General features: G+C 44.4%; 1 long non-coding RNA gene across 1 annotated transcript in view; it reads left to right on the forward strand.

Moving 5' to 3' along the window:
• LOC133259367 (uncharacterized) overlaps window positions 1-8,499 on the forward strand; it is a 38,047-nt gene extending 29,548 nt beyond the window's left edge. Inside the window, exon 3 of the long non-coding RNA XR_009740377.1 lies at window positions 4,971-8,499. This is a non-coding gene — a long non-coding RNA (uncharacterized LOC133259367). The remainder of the gene's footprint in view (window positions 1-4,970) is intronic.
• The last annotated feature ends 11,803 nt before the right edge of the window (window positions 8,500-20,302 follow it).

Here is a 20,302-nt window from a genome sequence, read left to right on the forward strand (position 1 = left end):
GCTTTGTTACATAGTAATAATAACTAGAATAGAGGCAATATTAGAAAGTTGTGATATCATGCTGTGGCACTAGACTTCTTGGTTTCAATGTGACCTCTGTCACTTATTCCCTGGGTAATATTTGGCAACTTGCTCGAATTCAAATCCTCGGTTTCTTCATCTGTAAAATGGGAATAATATTAAAAGTCTTACAGAGTTGGATTGGTCTACAAAACAATCAGCTTAGTTCTCAGCACATATTAAATTATAATTATTGATCACCAATTCCCTCAAAGACCACCAGAAAAAACTTGATGATAGAACAAAACTAAGTATATTAAACTTACCACAGAAAGGGAGAATAACATCATGAAAAAAGTCTCAGTAGTATCTCCAAGTGAAAATGTTAAGGAATGATACTTACAGGGTTTTGAAGGCTGCACTGGATGGTTTTAAGGTGGGTCATACAAGGCAAGTAACTGGTTGGGCTTGGGCAGAATTTGTGACATAAGAGCTTCAGATTGGTGAACACAGTAGGGCAAGGGAGACTTGCCCCCTAGACTCACTTAAAGTGAGTCTAGATGAGCAAGTTTTCTGTTTTGATAAGTAAAGTGTTTAATTTTTCTCTGTCTTATCTTCAAAGAATGGATACTTCTTGGAGCAAACCCCTTAACTATTACTTGGTCTTAGTATTATTTAACAGTGGAACAGAAAAGTGTGTTGCTTTCAGTTCTCATTAATATAATTACTTTTTTTCATGGAAAAGGGATCATAGTCTTCCCAACTCATTACATTGAAACGTTCCTTTTCATTGAACAACATATCTTGGACATCTTTCCTTGCTGCTGCTGCTGCTAAGTCGCTTCAGTCGTGTCCAACTCTGTGCAACCCCATAGACGGCAGCCCACCAGGCTCCCCGTCCCTGGGATTCTCAAGGCAAGAACACTGGAGTGGGTTGCCATTTCCTTCTCCAATGCATGAAAGTGAAAAGTGAAAGTGAAGTCGCTCAGTCGTGTCCAACTCTTAGCGACCCCATGGAGTGCAGCATACCAGGCTCCTCCGCCCATGGGATTTTCCAGGCAAGAGTACTGGAGTGGGTTGCCAATTGCCAATTAATTTCATTCTTTTTAACATCTGCTCTGAAGGAGATCAGCCGTGGGATTTCTTTGGAAGGAATGATGCTAAAGCTGAAACTCCCGTACTTTGGCCATCTCATGCGAAGAGTTGATTCATTGGAAAAGACTCTGATGCTGGGAGGGATTGGGGGCAGGAGGAGAAGGGGATGACAGAGGATGAGATGGCTGGATGGCATCACTGACTCGATGGACGTGAGTCTGAGTGAACTCCAGGAGATGGTGATGGACAGGGAAGCCTGGCGTGCTGCGATTCATGGGGTTGAGAAGAGTCGGACATGACTGAGCGACTGATCTGATCTGATCTGATCTGATATTCACTGGTACAGCTGCATTGTGACTTGTTTGCCCTTTCATATATCAACAGATACTTGGTGTGTATGTGTAGTAGGGTGGGGGAGTCCTAGACCCTCAGAACAGTGTCTGGCATAGAGTAGGCATCAGAAAGAGTTTGGTGTTGAAAGGAGAGTGTACCTGAAGTCTGTAAAACGCCATATACATGTAAGGTAAGGATGGACGGCTGGAATCCCCGTTACTGCATCTTATCCCATCCCACTTTTGTCACCTGTGTTAGGGATCATCTCAGGTTGCACACAGCATGAAAGAGGTCTGGAAGACCTTATATGCTCACAGTGAGGAATGAAGGAGATTGCTGAGAGGCATAAACAGCAGTGAGTGTGAAGAGCTACTGTATGGTAGCCAGCCAAGGCAGAGCTGGATGGAGGATGCAGCTGAGACTCAGAGGTGCTCAGGTGCCCAGGAGAGAGGCGGTGGCATTGAGTCAAGGTCAGTGAGAACAGATCATAAGTTTTAGTGGCTGCGGGCTGTAACAACTCATGACAAGCAGGCAGGGCAAGGGGTACCTCATGAAACCAGCAAGGACTCAAAAGCAAGAGGAGGGCCACCTCTCCCCATTGCCATGAGGACATTACCCTACATCCAGATATTGTCTTCAGGAGAAGGAAGCCAAAGAGGAAACAATTTGAAGAAAAAATAGCAGCACCGTGGCAGTTTAAAATTAAAAACCAGACCACAACATTTATGAAAATGAAGCTGATACAAAATAAAAATATAGGTTTTCAACCAGAGATGTTAACACACCAATAAGGGACATTTGGAAATAGGTGGGGCATTCCCGCCCCCCACAACTTTTTGTCCTGAAAATTTTCAAACAGAAATGTAAAAAGAATAATTGAACAAATGCACATACATCCATCACTTAGATCTCTCAATTGTTATGGGGATTTGGGGGGCCATAATTGTTTTATCTATTTTCTCTGAAGTAGTTTACAGTAAATTACAAACAGTTTGACATTTCACCCCAAATACATCTCTGAAAAATAAGGACATTTTTCTGCATAATGCGGGGGTATTCTTGGACGACAGTGGAGAGTGCTCCTGGAGGCAACATGGGCGAGGGGCAGTGCTGGGTTCACCTCAGCTCAGGGAAGAATTGTCTACCCAAAACTCGGACAGCGTCACCTTGTGGAAAGCCTGCTCCACGGAAAGACACACTTGTGTGGCAGTGTGTGTGTGGGAGGGGGCGGCGCAGGTAGGACGGGTGCTATCCTATATTTATTCATAAAAGTCACACACAAACTGATAAAATATTAGGTGTGTGTGTATGTTTTTTTTGTGTGTGTGTTAGTCGCTCAGTAATGCCTGACTCTTTGCGACCCCATGGACCATAGCCCTCCAGGCTCCTCTCTCCGTGGAATTCTCCAGGCAAGAACACTGGAGTGGGTTGTCATTCCCTTCTCCAGGGGACCCTCCCAACCCAGGGATCAAACCCGGGTCTCCTGCATTGCAGACAGATTCTTTACCAAGAAGAGCCACCAAGGAAGGTGCTCTAAGACATGAGGACATACATTCAACAAGATTATAAAGAAACAGCAGGAAAAAAATCAGCTATAATCCTACCCTCCAGGATCAACCACAGTGAACACTTGGCCTTATTTCCTTCTAGCCTCTATCTTTTTACATAGTTGAGATCAAACCATGTTTGATGAGATCATACATATTCAGTTTCTATCTTAGACTTCTATCAAAAGTCTCCTGACTCCTGTCCACTCACACCACCTAGTAGGTTGAGGGCCTGGAGAGTAAGAGATCTGTTTCTGAAATGAACAATATGCCACATTTTAAATAATGAGCCTGATTGTGCTTAGTCGCTCAGTCCTGTCCTACTTTTAGTGACCCCAGGGACCATTGCCTGCCAGGCTCTTCTGACCATGGGGATTCTCCAGGCAAAAATACTGGAGTGGGTTGCCATTTCCTCCTCTAGGAGATCTTCCAAACCCAGGGATCAAACCCAGGTCTTCTGCACTGCAGGCAGATTCTTTACCACCTGAGCTACCAGGGAAGCCCTGATGAGCCTGATTGGTGGCTTGTTAATTTACCCTACTCTAACTATTGCCTGGAAAATCCCATGGATAGAGGAGCCTGGTAGGCTGCTGTCTATGGGGTCGCATAGAGTCAGACACGATTGAGCGACTTCACTTTCACTTTTCACTTTTCATGCATTGGAGAAGGAAATAGCAACCCACTCCAGTGTTCTTGCCTGGAGAATCCCAAGTACGGCAAAGCCTGGTGGGCTGCTGTCTCTGGGGTTGCACAGAGTCGGACATGACTGAAGTGCCTTAGCAGCAGCAGCAGCAACTATTTGTGACCTCAATTAATCCTCAGGGAGACTTTATGATGTAGAGTTTATCATGCTATTTTCCAGGTGAGACATCTAAGGCTGAGGGAGTGCAGGAAGCTAGCTAGAGGTTCCATAAACTATGAGCTTCTCTACCCTGACGTACAGCCCCTAATACAATGATGGGCTCCCTGACCAGCTCTGAGGAGGGGGAGACAGGAATACTGGGGATGCAGAGCAGACTCTTCACCCAGGGTTCTTGGAAAATGAGAGACTCCCAGACTCTCTTCTGGGGAATCCTAAAGAGCAAGTAGGACTTATCCAGTTTTTTGGGTGTGTGTGTGTGTCTCTCTCTTTCCCCTTTTGGTCATCTACATCTCTGTTGGAGCATGGTTTAGGAAAGCAGAGTTCACCCATTTACGTCTGTGTACGTGTGCCTGGGGCCAGTACTGGAGTGAAAACACAAACTATCTGTAATAAATTAAAGATGGCTGAAAATTCTTTGACATTCTTTCCATTCAAGAGGAGGGATCTATGTGCTTCCCCTGGAGTCTGGCAGGTTCAATGACTACTTGACTAACAGAATGCAGTAGAAGTGAAATTGTGTCTGTTTGTGGGCCGAGACCGAAAGAGACTGGAAGCTCCACATTCGTTTGCACTTGCCCTTAGAACGCAGCTGCCATGCTGTGAGGAAGCCCAAGCAGTCGTGTAGAGAGACCCAGGTAGAGATAATGTGGGCCACTGGTCTATAGCCCCAGCTGAACTCCTAACCATCAGCCAACACCAACCTGCTACCCACGGGAGTGAGGCATCTTGGAAGTGAATCCTTCAGTTCTATTCTAACCACTCCAGCTCATGCTTCATGGAGCAGAGATGAGCCAACTCTGCTAATCCCTGCCCAAATCACAGATTTGTGGGCAAAGTAATTGACTATTGTTATTTTAAGCCGCTACATTTTGAAATGGTTTATTATGCAGTATTAGATAACCAGAACACCATTGTTTTCTGAGCTGATCTAATAAGCCAAATTATATGTGAAACCTTTTACACATGCTGCCTCCTTTAATCCTCATACTTCTCACCAAGGTAAGAAAGACAATAGCTAACATTTACTGAGTGCATGCTATATGCCTACTGCAATTCAAAATCCTTTTGCAATTCATTTAATTTTGTTGTTCTAATAACTCTTTTTTATAAGTACTCTTATCCTCCTTTTACAGATAAACAGGAACAGAGAAATGGAAGAACTTGCCCCAAACCATGCAGAAGGTGGTAGAGCCAAGGACTCAATAACCAGATTTGAAAGCCAGCAATCCAATCACTGTAATTGTTTGCCTCTGACAGAAGATTGATGAGAAGACCCCTCAAAGAGGCGAAGTGACTTCCCCAAGGCTGCACAGCTAATGGGAGATTTTGAACCACTTATTCTCTGGGTTCCTCCATTGAAGCTGCAATTGCCCTGACAGCACTGCCTGCCCTTTTGGGCTTACGTCTGTATGAGACACGGCTGTCTCTCAATCTTCGTTGGTGTCCCTTAGCTTGATCTGCGTCCTTACTCTGCAGCTGTGGTCCCCAGTGACCTTTGGCTGTTCCCACACATTTAATTCCATCCTCAAAGCACAGGATTTTTCCAATCAAGAAAATTCTTTAGAAGAATGTGCCTCAGGCTCAGAAGGACTTTCCAGGAGAACTTTCCAACATTCCAAAGATACTCTGTGCTTTGAGCACAGCCTGGCTCTAGACCTCTCGCCCTTCCTGCTGGTCCCTGGCCTTTCCTGCACCTTCCTCCGTCTGCTTTGCAAATGAGGAATGGGGGTGAGCTGGGCAGAATGTCAGGGATAAGAGAAAGTGACCATGAGCTCTACTGTCACACAGGCATGTGCCCTAGGGCAACTACTTAACCTCTCTGAACCCCTACTTACTTACCTGTAAAATGGGGTTTTGAATAACCTTTTCCTCATCAGGTTGTCGTGAGGATTAAATGAGGCAGTGTATGTGTTTCTCGGGACTCCCTTCAGAGTAAGCCTTCTTGCCTGTTTGCCTGTCGGTCCACAGCTGCCCGTAGCTCCCACACTTGTGAGAGAAAGTCTAGAGGCTGCTGCAGGCCCCTGCGAGGCCATCACTGGAGCCCACGTTTCTGTCCACTAGTACAGAGGAGCACATGCCTTCTGCTTCTCTCACTGCTGTGAGTGCCTTTTGTTGGCACATCCAACCTACAAACCTGCTGGCCAGGGAGTCCTGGGAATGTCCCGTCCGCGCATCTAGTCCCTGCCACGGGGGGAGAGCATGGAAGTGGGGAAGCGGTGCTGAGTTGCCAACAGGAAATCTAGCATATTTTCATTTCTAAAGAACCAACAGGCAAGGGCAGTGCTTAACCCAGATGGGAACAACAGTCCTCACTGAATGAAGATACATGAGGCAGTGTAGAGTGGAAGAGAGCAAAGGAGAGCAGGGCTTACCTTGTGAATGGCCTAGGAAGCCAGAAAGACTGGTGTCTGGGTCTCAGGCACTTTGGAGCTGAGTTTGAGCATCTGCACTGGCTCAGAAATAAGATGTGTGCTACGCTTCGAATCAGGGGCTAGGAACACAGAGATGAGGGAGGGGTGGCGAACTTGCTGAGGGGCAGAGGCAGCCATGACTACAGTGCCGTGTTTCTGGGGAAAGTGGAGCATTCCAAGACTGCAGTGTGTCCTGTGAGCAGTTCCGTCAGGTGCAGTGGTGTGCAGGACGGGGAACCACATGGAAGCGTGTTCTCATTTGACTAGTTCTATGGCACAATTTTTGGTTGTAGAGTTTCCAAGCCTCATTCTCCAGGCTTCCCCTTCCCAGTGACTTCACTGAGTTAATCAATATCTTTTTAGTAAGTTCATTTTCTGCTTAAATTAGTCAAAGTTGGTTCTTGTGCTTGCCACCAAGTCCCGGACTATAGTGAACTCAGGCCACTGTGAAGATTAAATACAAAGACTTAGCACAGGTGGGGTATATCACAAGCACCCAGTATTAGTCAGATTCTGCAGCAGATAACTCAGACTCGGTTAAGCTGAAAGGACTTAATACAGAGGATTAGGTGCTTGCAGGATTGTTGGATGTGTTGGATGAACAAATTCTAGGAAGAACTTTCAGGAATGTCTCCCAGAATATATCAACAAGATTGGTGCGCCAAGGGAGCTTCTAAATTTTCTATGATGAGGAGGATGGATTTCAAGAAGTCTCTGTCCCTACTGCTGGATCCATGACCATGTCGCCTCAGCTGAGAGGCACAGATCAGGAAATTGTGTTACTGCTGTTGTTTCCAGGGCCACACTGCCTCTGCCTTGGTTGATGGCAAGAGAACATATGTGCATGACCTTCCTCTCAGTAATACAGAACGAAACATCCATCGCTGGACCTCTGTTATCACCACTACAGGAAAAAACAAATGCTTACAGCATATGCTTGCTAAAGCAGAGAACTGAAAAACATTCTCTACTGCACTTCCAGCTTTGCAACAGTGCATCCATTTTTGAAAGACAGGTGTATCAGGCACCCTTGACTTGAACTTGCCAGGTTTTTAGTCTGCACCCCACTCCAGTACTCTTGCCTGGAAAATCCCATGGACGGAGGAACCTGGTAGGCTGCAGTCCATGGGATCACGAAGAGTCGGACACGACTGAGGGACTTCACTTTCACTTTTACTTTCATGCATTGGAGGAGGAAATGGCAACCCACTCCAGTGTTCTTGCCTGGAGAATCCCAGGGACTGTGGGGCCTGGTGGGCTACCATCTATGGAATCGCACAGAGTCGGACATGACTAAAGCGACTTAGCAGCAGCAGCAGCAAAGCATGTACTCCATTCAAGGAGCGGCGGCTGCAGGGGCACAGGAGGGCCGAGAGGAGATACTCCACGTTCAAGGTCAGGAGGGGCGACCTCGTCCAAGGTAAGGAGCAGCAGCTGCGCTTTGCTGGAGCAGCCGTGAAGAGATAACCCCACACCCAAGGTAAGAGAAACCCAAGTAAGACGGTAGGTGTTGTGAGAGGGCATCAGAGGGCAGACACACTGAAACCATAATGACAGAAAACTAGCCAATCTGATCACACGGACCACAGCCTTGTCTAACTCAATGAAACTAATCCATGCTGTGTGGGGCCACCCAAGATGGATGGGTCATGGTGGAGAGGTCTGACAGAATGTGGTCCACTGGAGAAGGGAATGGCAAACCATTTCAGTATTCTTGCCTTGAGAACCCTATGAACAGTATGAAAAGGCAAAATGATAGGATACTGAAAGAGGAACTCCCCAGGTTGGTAGGTGCCCAATATGCTACAGGAGATCAGTGGAGAAATAACTCCAGAAAGAATAAAGGGATGGAGCCAAAGCAAGAACAATACCCAGTTGTGGAAGTGACTGGTGATAGAAGCAAGGTCCGATGCTGTAAAGAGCACTATTACATAGGAACCTGGAATGTTAGGTCCATGAATCAAGGCAAATGGGAAGTGGTCAAACAGGAGATGACAAGAGTGAACGTTGACATTCTAGGAATCAGCAAATTTAAATGGACTGGAATGGATGAATTTAACTCAGATGACCATTATATATACTACTGTGGGCAGGAATCCCTTAGAAGAAATGGAGTAGCCATAACAAAAGAGTCCAAAATGCAGTACTTGGATGCAGTCTCAAAAATGACAGAATGATCTCTGTCCATTTCCAAGGCAAACATTCAATATCACGGTAATCCAAGTATATGTCCTGACCAGTAACGCTGAAGAAGCTGAGGTTGAATGGTTCTATGAAGACCTACAAAACCTTCTAGAACTAACACCCCGAAAAGATGTCCTTTTCATTACAGGGGACTGGAATGCAAAAGTAGGAAGTCAAGAAACACCTGGAGTAACAGGCAAATTTGGCCTTGGAGGACAGAATGAAGCAGGCCAAAGGCTAATAGAGTTTTGCCAAGAGAATGCACTGGTCATAGCAAACACCCTCTTCCAACAACACAAGAGAAGACTCTACACATGGACATCACCAGATGGTCAACACCGAAATCAGATTGATTATATTCTTTGCAGCCAATGATGGAGAAGCTCCATACAATCAGCAAAAACAAGTCTGGGAGCTGACAGTGGCTCATGAACTCCTTATTGTCAAATTCAGAATTAAATTGAAGAAAGTAGGGAAAACCACTAGACCATTCAGGTATGACCTAAATCAAATCCCTTATGATTATACAGTGGAAGTGAGAAATAGATTTAAGGGCCTAGATCTGATAGATAGAGTACCTGATGAACTACAGATGGAGGTTCGTGACATTGTACAGGAGACAGGGATCAAGACCATCCCCATGGAAAAGAAATGCAAAAAAGCAAATGGCTGTCTGGGGAGGCCTTACAAATAGCTGTGAAAAGAAGAGAAGTGAAAAGGAGAAAAGGAAAGATATAAGCATCTGAATGCAGAGTTCCAAAGAATAGCAAGGAGAGATAAGAAAGCCTTCCTCAGCGATCAATGCAAAGAAATAGAGGAAAACAACAGAATGGGAAAGACTAGAGATCTCTTCAAGAAAGTTAGAGATACTAAGGGAACATTTCCTGCAAAGATGGGCTCAATAAAGGACAGAAATGGTATGGACCTAACAGAAGCATAAGATATTAAGAAGATGGCAAGAATACACAGAAGAACTGTACAAAAAAGATCTTCGTGACCCAGATAATCATGATGGTGTGATCACTCACCTAGAGCCAGACATCCTGGAATTTGAAATCAAGTGAGCCTTAGAAAGCATCACTACAAACAAAGCTAATGGAGGTGATGGAATTCCAGTTGAGCTATTTCAAATCCTAAATGATGATGCTGTGAAAGTGCTGCACTCAATATGCCAGCAAATTTGGAAAATGCAGCAGTGGCCACAGGACTGGAAAAGGTCAGTTTTCATTCCAATCCCAAAGAAAGGAAATGCCAAAGAATGCTCAAACTACTACACAATTGCACTCATCTCATATCCTAGTAAAGTAATGCTCAAAATTCTCTAAGCCAGGCTTCAGCAATACGTGAACCATGAACTTCCAGATGTTCAATCTGGTTTTAGGAAAGACAGAGGAACCAGAGATCAAATTGCCAACATTTGCTGGATCATCAAAAAAGCAAGAGAGTTCCAGAAAAACATCTATTTCTGCTTTTATTGACTATGCCAAAGCTTTTGACTGTGTGGATCACAACAAACTGTGGAAAATTCTGAAAGAGATGGGAATACCAGACCACTTGACCTGCCTCTTGAGAAACCTGTATGCAGATCAGGAAGCAAGTTAGAACTGGACATGGAACAACAGACTGGTTCCAAATAGGAAAAGGAGTACATCAAGGCAGTATATTGTCACCCTGTTTATTTAACTTCTATGCAGAGTACATCATGAGAAACACTGGGCTGGAAGAAGCACAAGCTGGAATTAAGATTGCCGGGAGAAATATCAATAACCTCAGATATGCAGATGACACCACCCTTATGGCAGAAAGTGAAGAAGAACTCAAAAGCTTCTTGATGAAAGTGAAAGTGGAGAGTGAAAAAGTTGGCTTAAAGCTCAACCTTCAGAAAACAAAGATCATGGCATCTGGTTCCATCACTTCATGGGAAATAGATGGAGAAACAGTGGAAACAGTGGGAGACTTTATTTTTTGGGACTCCAAAATCACTGCAGATGGTGATTGCAGCCATGAAATTAAAAGACGCTTACTCCTTGGAAGGAAAGTTATGACCAACCTAGATAGCATATTAAAAAGCAGAGACATTACTTTGCCAACAAAGGTCCGTCTAGTCAAGGCCATGGTTTTTCTAGTAGTCATGTATGGATATGAGAGTTGGACTGTGAAGAAAGCTGAGCACTGAAGAATTGATGGTTTTGAACTGTGGTGTTGGAGAAGACTCTTGCGAGTCCCTTGGACTGCAAGGAGATCCAACCAGTCCATCCTAAAGGAAACCAGTCCTGGGTGTTCATTGGAAGGACTGATGCTGAGGCTGAAACTCTAATACTCTGGCCACCTAATGTGAAAAGTTGACTCACTGGAAAAGACCCTGATATTGGGAGGGATTGGGGGCAGGAGGAGAAGGGGACGACAGAGGATGAGATGGCTGGATGGCATCATGGACTCGATACACATGAGTCTGGGTGAACTCCAGGAGTTGGTGATGGACAGGGAGGCCTGGTGTGCTGCGATTCATGGGGTCGCAAAGAGTCGGACAGAACTGAGTGACTGAACTGAACTGAACTGAAAGCATGTACCAGTGGAGATGAGTGGGCCAAACTGTGATGTCAGAAACACACCAAATATAGGAATCACTTGTCCTGCTTAGTGCCCATGCTTTGCACCTATTTACTGTCTTTTGGGTGCCCTGCTTTGCTGGTACCCTAAGTATGCCTGCTCCTGCTAGACCAAGAACCCAAAGAGGAGAAGATGAGCAGCCACGGCTTGGGTCTTCCAAGGCAGACAGACAGAAAGTGGGCAGGATGTCAATTCCTTCTGTGCTTGGATGAGCTAGTTTGACAGAACAAAGAGCCTTGCCATGTCGCTCGTCTCTGCAAGCTTTGAGGCCTAGATTCAAAATTCATTCCCCCAAGCAGGTGCTTCGAGATGCCCCTGCCTCTGGGACATGTATGGGCCAAAGAGGCAAAGCCTGAGGCAGAAGGGAGGAAGACTTTCTCCCACCCACCTGAGCTACCTTGGTGGGACACCAATTAAGAAGGCAGAGCAGCAGCAGACATGCCAGTTCCTGGCAGCCGCTTCTCCCAAAGCTAATCTGGGTCATGTCTGACAAGGGAGGGTGCTGACTGAGACATCTGGCATCCATGCTCTGAAATAAGTGCAATTGAGCAGCGTGTCAGAATCAGCCCTTGGCAGCGTGGGGTAAAGTAGAGCTTAAGAGCAGGGGCCTGGAGTCAGACAGACACGGTGCTTATGTGCTCAGGGAGGGGCCAAAGTGACTTAAGCTCTCTGAGCCTTTGTTTCTCTTCTGTATATGACAGAAGAGTTAATACTGTATTGGTTAATACTGTATCATGGGTGAGGGTAGCATTGATATAGCGTGTGGCACCAAGTAAGTCCTCCATAGAGTAAAAGTGAAAATCATGTCTGATTCTTTGTGACCCCGTGGACTGTAGCCCGAGGCTCCTCTGTCCATGGAATTCTCCAGGCAAGAATACTGGAGTGGGTTGCCATTCCCTTCTTCAGGGGATGTTCCCCATCTAGGGGAACATTGCAGGCAGATTCTTTACCTTCTGAGCCAGCAGATATGGTGAAACAATTATTCAATGAAAAGGGGGAAGGAGTGGACTCATACTGAGGGCCTCCTCTGTGTCAGCTATTTGCTTGTTCTCCTTTAATCTTCACAGCCACTTAGGGCCTCCAAGTCACCAACAGTAACCCCTGGACTTTGCAGTTCAGCAGCACAGAGGCAACTCTGTGAGGCAGAAATTCTCCTCACCTTTTCTAGAGAGGGAAACTTGGGTGCAGTGGACAGTTTCAGGGCCTCGCCTGTATCCTTCTGCTCTCGCTACCTCACTGACTTCTGATGGCACCTGCATTGCTTTGCCCAAGGATTTCCTGTTGCTGTCAGGTTGATTGTCTGGGAGGATGGGGACTTAACAACCCCCTTCCCAGCAGCTTTCAACCACTGATTGATGGGAATTTGTGCAGAAATACCCTGAGACATGAGGGCTGCACTGTCTCCCAAAAATTCCCAATAGGATTAAGCTTTTCATCTAATCAGACATAGTTATCCCTGTTACAAGTGAAGAAGTTTGCACCTTCTCCCTAAGGTGAAGCACCAGCCTTGTGGTCATGGTATCCACTGCTAGTTTGCTTTTCTAAATTTTTATATTGGAGTATAGTTGATTACAGTGTTGTGTTAGTTTCGGGTGTACAGCAAGACAATTTAGTTATACATATACATGTGTTAATTCTTTTCCCATTTTCATTATTATAGATTATTGAGCAGAGTTCCATGTCCATTGCTAGTTATATTAATTGTTCTTCGCAATCCCACTGAAAAGTCTGTTACCCAAAGACCAAATATAAAATTGAAGTTAAAATTTTGTACATAGGAATAAAAATAAGAAGAAAGTAGCACATAAAAATAAGCACAGGCATGTAATAAGCAAAGAGAATATATGCAGAGTTGCACATATTACAATCTTTCACTCTGTATTTGGTCGGGGGCTCATGGTTGATGTCTGTGGCTTCCTTCTTTGCTATACATTCTGTGTTTTCCTTACTCTCAGACAGAGCCTGAGCTAATTAAAGTTCTTTTATTTAATGGAGTGACCCAAACCATCCCTCTCAAAGGGTCTGGGTCCCCAATTATACTACGTTTTGTCTGTTCATTTTCTATAGTTTTTTCTTAACATTGACTATTGGGCGTGGACACAGTAAGTGATGATCTGGAAAATCCACTGCATTGCAGACATAGTTCTTCTTGTCCCCATTTTTTAGCTGCAATCTACTTTCCTCTTGGTAACCGAGATCAATCATTCCATCATGTAAACAAACAACCTCCTTTGTGTTGATTGCTTCAGTGTCATAAGGAGCTCAAAACTGCCGAGTTGACAGTCTCATCTTCCAATTCAGTGGAGTTCTTGTGTCCTCTGGTTGAAGTGTTCCCACCTGGAGACTAAGACCTCCAACCCAGCAGAGTTCAAGTTTCCTCAGATGGGAAGTGGGTTGTTGGGTATAATAGTGAGAGGAGACACTTCTGTGTCTATCCCTTTATTATTACGGTTCTTCATAACTAGGATCAGTGGTCTCTGATTCAAAGCACATACAGTATCCTGTAAGACAGAACCCAGTCCTTTCAGGATGTTGACTCACAACGGGTGCAGTAACTGAGCCCTCAGCAAGTTATTCCACCTTCTGATTAGTCCAGCCACTTGCAGGAGATAGGATGTGTGGCAAGAACAATTAATTCCATGGGTATGATTCCATTTCTGCACTTTCTTTGCTGTAAAATGAGTTCCTTGATCAGAATTAATATTACAGGGAATGCCAAAATGGTAGCTAAAGCCCTCAGTGAGTCCACAGATGATGGTTCTAACAGATGCAGTATGGCTAGAGAAGGCACACGTGTCTTCAGAAAATGTGCCTTTTCCAGGGAGGCTGGATCTCTGCTCCCTCCGAGATCAAAGAGACTCAATGTAATCAACCTGCTACCAGCTGTTTGGCTGGTTTCCCCAGGAATGATGCTCGTTGGGAACTCAGTGGTGATCTCTTCTCTTGATAGATCAGGCACTCAGCAGGAGCTTTAGCCAAGTTGACCTTGTGGGGAAATTCAAGTTGTTGATCCCATGTATAGCCTCCATTTCTGTTGCCATGGCAATTTTGTTAATGGACTCGTTAAGCCTGCACGGGATGCTTTGGGAAAGGGAATGACTAACATTCACTGAATGCATCATTTGGTCTACCTGATCATTAAGAACCTCCTCTGCAGTGGATCCTCTTTGTGGAGAGTTTCCTATGGGCACCAATGTCCTTATAGTGTGTGCCCATTCTGAGGGGGTCTATTCATATGTTCCTTCCTCAGACTTCTTTGTCACCAATCTTCCAATTATGTTCCTTCCAAGTTCATGACCATATGGCCAAACCATATGGTCTACCTTCTCTCACTCTAGACATAGTAGACAACCAGATGTACTACTGGAAATTTTGCCCATTGGGAAGATTTTTCTTTATTATTGCTGTTCAGGATCACTCATGAGTAGGGCTGCAGTCCTATGACTATCTACATTCAGGAAGTACCAGAATTTTGTTCATACTCTCTGTAAAACAGATTTGGGTTTTTCGTCCTTAGTCAACTGATTATTAAAAAAAAAAAAAAAAACACTCAAGAAGCCAAAGACATTGATTAAGAGAGGGGAGGTGATGCAATAAAAGTTTATGTCAAAGGAGTCTGAGCCATCTGCTCATGTACCTTACTTGTACCTTCTGGACATGTGTGAGTTTGGCTTCATATATGCCATTTTCATTTTATGGTAGATTTATATTGCATATGCACAATTAGGCTGCAGTCCATGGGGTTGCTAAGAGTCAGACACGACTGAGCGACTTCACTTTCACTTTTCACTTTCATGCATCGGAGAAGGAAATGGCAACCCACTCCAGTGTTCTTGCCTGGAGAATCCCAGGGACGGGGGAGCCTGATGGGCTGCCGTCTATGGGGTCTCACAGAGTCGGACACGACTGAAGCGACTTAGCAGCAGCAGCAGCACAATTTTATGTTTAGATGGGTTAGGCAACACCCAGTTCATGATGAGAAGCTCAGCTTCTCATGTCCTGCAATTAAATGTTCAGTCTCTACTAAGGCTCAGTGGCAAGTCAGAAGCTATTTCTAAAAGGAGAATAGTTATCTGTGGAAAAGGTCATAGATTTGCTCCATAATCCTAGGGGTCTGGGCTGTGATTCTCCTGTTGGTACTTTCCAGAGGCTCCACAGAGCATCCCTATTTGCACTTCAGATATTACTGGATATGCTAGATCACAAGGCCAAAGTGGTTGAGTGGCTTGTATTGCAGCCTAGACTTGCTGTAGAGCCTTCTTGTGCTCTGGCTTTCACTTGAAGCTGATTTACAGGCAACTCTTAGAGGGGTCTAATCTCACACTTAAAGGTGATATACGCTGTGCTGTGTGTTGTGCTTAGTCGCTCAGTCATGTCTGACTCTGAAATATGATATATATCACCTCCAAAATCCAAAAAAGGCCTACTAAGTATCGTATCTATTTTCATTGTAAGTGGTAAGGTAGAGTAACCTGTTTTTCACTTTAGAGGAGATAATCTTCTTGACTCCTTGATAATCTATTGACTCCTCAACACTTTATCTCCCACTCTTTATTCATATAAGTTTTTCTAAGGCATCTAAAGTACCTGCTACTTTCTGCTTATGAGATCCAGTGAGCAAAATGGAATAGCCCAGTGTAATGTTTCATGGAACGTCAAGACAAATAAAGATCTCTATGGTTGGTTACGTGATCATGGCAGAGAACAGGAGAATTGATGTATTGAAGCTTGACTGAGAAGGTAGACTGTTTTCCCTACTAGGTAAAAGCAAGCTGCTTCTGATTGTCCTTGTACTTTGGTATGGGGGGTAGGGAGGCATTAGGCAATTCAGTAGCTGCTTACTGAGTGCCAGGGCAATGTTGGTTTGTTCCAGTAAAGATACTACATCTGAAATAGCAACTTCAATGGGAATCACCACCTGATTAGTTTTATAATAGTTCACACTCTTTTTTTTCCAGATCCATATGACTTCTGCCTAAGAGAAACTGGAGAGCTAAATGGGAGATAAAATAAGTAACAATATTCCTACTTTTTCGAAGGCATTCATCTTTGCAGTTTCCTCAGTGATGTGATACTGCTTCAGGTTCACCACAGTAATAAAAGGGAAAGTTGCAAGGACTTCTTTGTAGTCTTCCCTTTCATAATGATCCTCACCCTATTACTCAGAGAGCCAACATGCGGGTTCTGTGAGTTTTCAAGTGTGTCAACTTAAATGATAAATTTAGAAACCGAGAACAGAGCTCAGGGTGGAGATGTGAACAAGCTGGGTCTCCCACGAGTCTGACTTGAGCTGAATGGCTATCACTTGACACTACAACCCCCACTTGAGGCCACAGGAACATTTTGGAACCCCAGGAATTAGCATCAGTTCAGAGCTCATGTAATCTCTGAAAATTTCTTTTTCCTCCCAACAGAGTCACTCTAGCAGATGGCTGCAGGTCCTTTTGGGGAATGCTTAGAGGAAGATTTACTGTATGCTCTTGAGACAATGGCACAGAACAACTCTTCAATAACACTGAGCCTCCCTTACAATTGAAGCACTGTTGCTGTGTAAATTGATGTAGGTTTCAAAACTGAGTGAAAGCCATGATTCTTCGTGGTGGAGACTGTCAGATTTTTGGCTGCTGGATCTAGACTTTTTCCAGTTACAGAAATCAAATAGTTTTCTAGTAGGGTACCCATCTATTTCATTCCTAGGACTCTATGATCAATTAAACATTATCAAAGCCCTCTGTGGACCAAGACAGTCTAATAACTGGGACATTCCCTCCTTCCCTTTAAGATAGATGTGTCCACCTGGTCCTCATTAAGTCTTACCATTTGTCTTCTGCTACTTTAGGATTCCATCATTTTGACTGAAATCAAGGAGGCTGTATCAATAGTGACATTCCCCATGATTCAACCTATCATTCAAAGAGATCAACCACAGAGCTTTCAGGGACACAGGTGCTCCCATCTCAAGGCCTTAGTCAAGGCAGTGTCTCCTAGGCCTTCTCATGAACACAGTTGGTGGGTGGGTGTGACAGCTGCACATGATAAATCCAGTCAAACTTCTCATGTCCCTGTGCCTCTGAATTTCTTCCTCCATATAATTCAGGCATATAAACCCAGCTCTGGCATCCCAGTCTCATTCAATGACGCTCGCTCTTGGTTTGTTTTAGTCAATCACCAAGTAAGCAGAGACATCTCCAGGGGCATGAGATGACACATATCTGGAGTCTCTATTAAGATCAACTATGTCAATGAATTTGCTCACTATGGCATTATATTTCACCATTCTTGGGGTCCTTACTCATGGACAGGGGCTGGTTATCCCTCTCTAGCTATTACTCGGGACCCTGTTCATACCCTAGGTGTGTCTTTTAAAAAATAATAAATTTTTTGAGATATAATTGATATACAACATATACTACTACTACTACTACTACTACTACTACTACTACTACTAAGTCGCTTCAGTCGTGTCCAACTCTGTGTGACCCCATAGACAGCAGCCCACCAGGCTCCCCCATCCCTGGGATTCTCCAGGCAAGAATACTGGAGTGGGTTGCCATTTCCTTCTCAAATGCATGAAAGTGAAAAGTGAACGGAAGTCACTCAGTCGTGTCTGACTCTTAGCGACCCCATGGACTGCGGCCCACCAGGCTCCTGCGTCCATAGGATTTTCCAGGCAAGAGTGCTGGAGTGGGGTGCCATTGCCTTCTCTAATACAACATATATTGTGGTATAATTGACATACAACATATATTGTATACAATATAGTTATTTGCTATTTATATGTATTGTGAAATGATTACCATTTCAATTCCACATACAAGTGAGATCATATGTGAATTTCTGTTCCACTGGGTTCCCAGCGATGCCTCTACCCATTCACCTGACTGGCCCTGTCTCCTTCCCCTTGTGAACCTATGAGGCCTTCAGTTCAGTTCAGTCCCTCAGTCATGTCCGACTCTTTGAGACCCCATGAATCGAAGCACACCAGGCCTCCCTGTCCATCACCAACTCCCGGAGTTCACTCAAACTCATATTCCATCGAGTTGATGATGCCATCCAACCATCTCATCTTCTGTTGTTCCCTTCTCCTTCTGCCCCCAATCCCTCCCAGTATCAGAGTCTTTTCCAATGAGTCAGCTCTTTGCATGAGGTGGCCAAAGTATTGGAGTTTCAGCTTTAGCATCAGTCCTTCCAATGAACATCCAGGACTAATCTCCTTTAGAATGGACTGGTTGGATCTCCTTGCAGTCCAAGGGACTCTCAAGAGTCTTCTCCAACACAAAAATTCAAAAGCATCAATTCTTCAGCACTCATCCTTCTTCACAGTCCAACTCTCACATCCATACATGACCACAGGAAAAACCATAGCCTTGACTAGACGGACCTTTGTTGGCAAAGTAATGTCTCTGCTTTTGAATATGCTATCTAGGTTGGTCATAACTTTCCTTCCAAGGAGTAAGTGTCTTTTAATTTCATGGCTGCAATCACCATCTGAAGTGATTTTGGAGCCCCCAAAAATAAAGTCTCCCACTGTTTCCACTGTTTTCCCATCTATTTCCCCATGAAGTGAAGGGACCAGATGCCATGATCTTAGTTTTCTGAGTGTTGAGTTTTCAGCCAACTTTTCACTCTCCTCTTTCACTTTCATCAAGAGGCTTTTTAGTTCCTTTTCACTTTCTATCTGAGGTTATTGATATTTCTCCCGGCAATCTTGATTCCAGCTTGTGCTTCTTCCAGCCCAGCGTTTCTCATGATGTACTCTGCATAGAAGTTAAATATGCAGGGTGACAATATACAGCCTTGATGTACTCCTTTTCCTATTTGGAACCAGTCTATTGTTCCATGTCCAGTTCTAACTGTTGCTTCCTGACCTGCATACAGGTTTCTCAAGAGGCAGGTCAAGTGGTCTGGTATTCCCATCTCTTTCAGAATTTTCCACAGTTTATTGTGATCCACACAGTCAAAGGCTTTGGCACAGTCAATAAAGCAGAAATGGATGTTTTTCTGGAACTTTCTTGCTTTTTTGATGATCCAGCAGATGTTAGCAATTTGATCTCTGGTTCCTCTGCCTTTTCTAAAACTAGCTTAAACATCTGGAAGTTTGCAGTTCACGTATTGCTGAAGCCTGGCTTGGAGAATTTTGAGAATTACTTTACTAGTGTGTGCTACTGCTAAGTCACTTCAGTCGTGTCCGACTCTGTGGGACCCCATAGATGTCAGCCCACCAGGCTCCCCTGTCCCTGGGATTCTCCAGGCAAGAACACTGGAGTGGGTTGCCATTTCCTTCTTAGTGTGTGAGATGAGTGCAATTGTGTGCTAGTTTGGGTATTCTTTGGCATTGCCCTTCTTTGGGATTGGAATGAAAACTGACCTTTTCCAGTCATGTGACCACTGCTGAGTTTTCCAAATTTGCTGGCATATTGAGTTCAGCACTTTCACAGCATCATCTTTCAGGATTTGAAATAGCATGAGGCCTTAGCATGCTCTAAATTACAGGAATTGTAAGTATACATTTGAAAGCTGCCTATGTTTACTTACGGGCTTCCCTGGTGGCTCAGTGATAATGAATTCACCTGCCAAGCAGGAGATGCAGGTTTGATCCCTGGATCAGAAAGATCTGGAGAAGGAAAAGGCAATCCACTCCAGTATTCTTGCCTGGGAAATCCCATGGACAGAGGAGACTGGCAGGGCTAGAGTCTATGGGGTCAAAAAGAGTCAGACATGACTTAACAATTAAACAACTCTGTATGCTTATGGCTCATATATATGATACAAAGAGAGCAACAAAAATGAGCCTGCAAGATGCCAGCCTTCAGCTGCCTCCCCTTCTAACTCTTTTTTTTTTTTTTTAACATTAGTTAAACAGTGGAAACAGTGTCAGACTTTTTTTTGGAGGGGGGGAGGCTCCAAAATCACTGCAGATGGTGACTGCAGCCACGAAATTAAAAGACGCTTACTCCTTGGAAGGAAAGTTGTGTCCAACCTAGATAGCATATTGAAAAGCAGAGACATTACTTTGCCAACAAAGGTCTGTTTAGTCAAGGCTATGGTTTTTCCTGTGGTCATGTATGGATGTGAGAGTTGGACTGTGAAGAAGGCTGAGCGCTGAAGAATTGATGCTTTTGAACTGTGGTGTTGGAGAAGACCTTGAGAGTCCCTTGGACTGAAAGGAGATCCAACCAGTCCATTCTGAAGGAGAATAGCCCTGGGATTTCTTTGGAAGGAATGATGCTAAAGCTGAAACTCCAGTACTTTGGCCACCT

This window comes from Bos javanicus, chromosome 13 (assembly GCF_032452875.1).
Source record: "Bos javanicus breed banteng chromosome 13, ARS-OSU_banteng_1.0, whole genome shotgun sequence".
In the NCBI taxonomy this organism is placed as follows: Eukaryota; Metazoa; Chordata; class Mammalia; order Artiodactyla; family Bovidae; genus Bos; species Bos javanicus.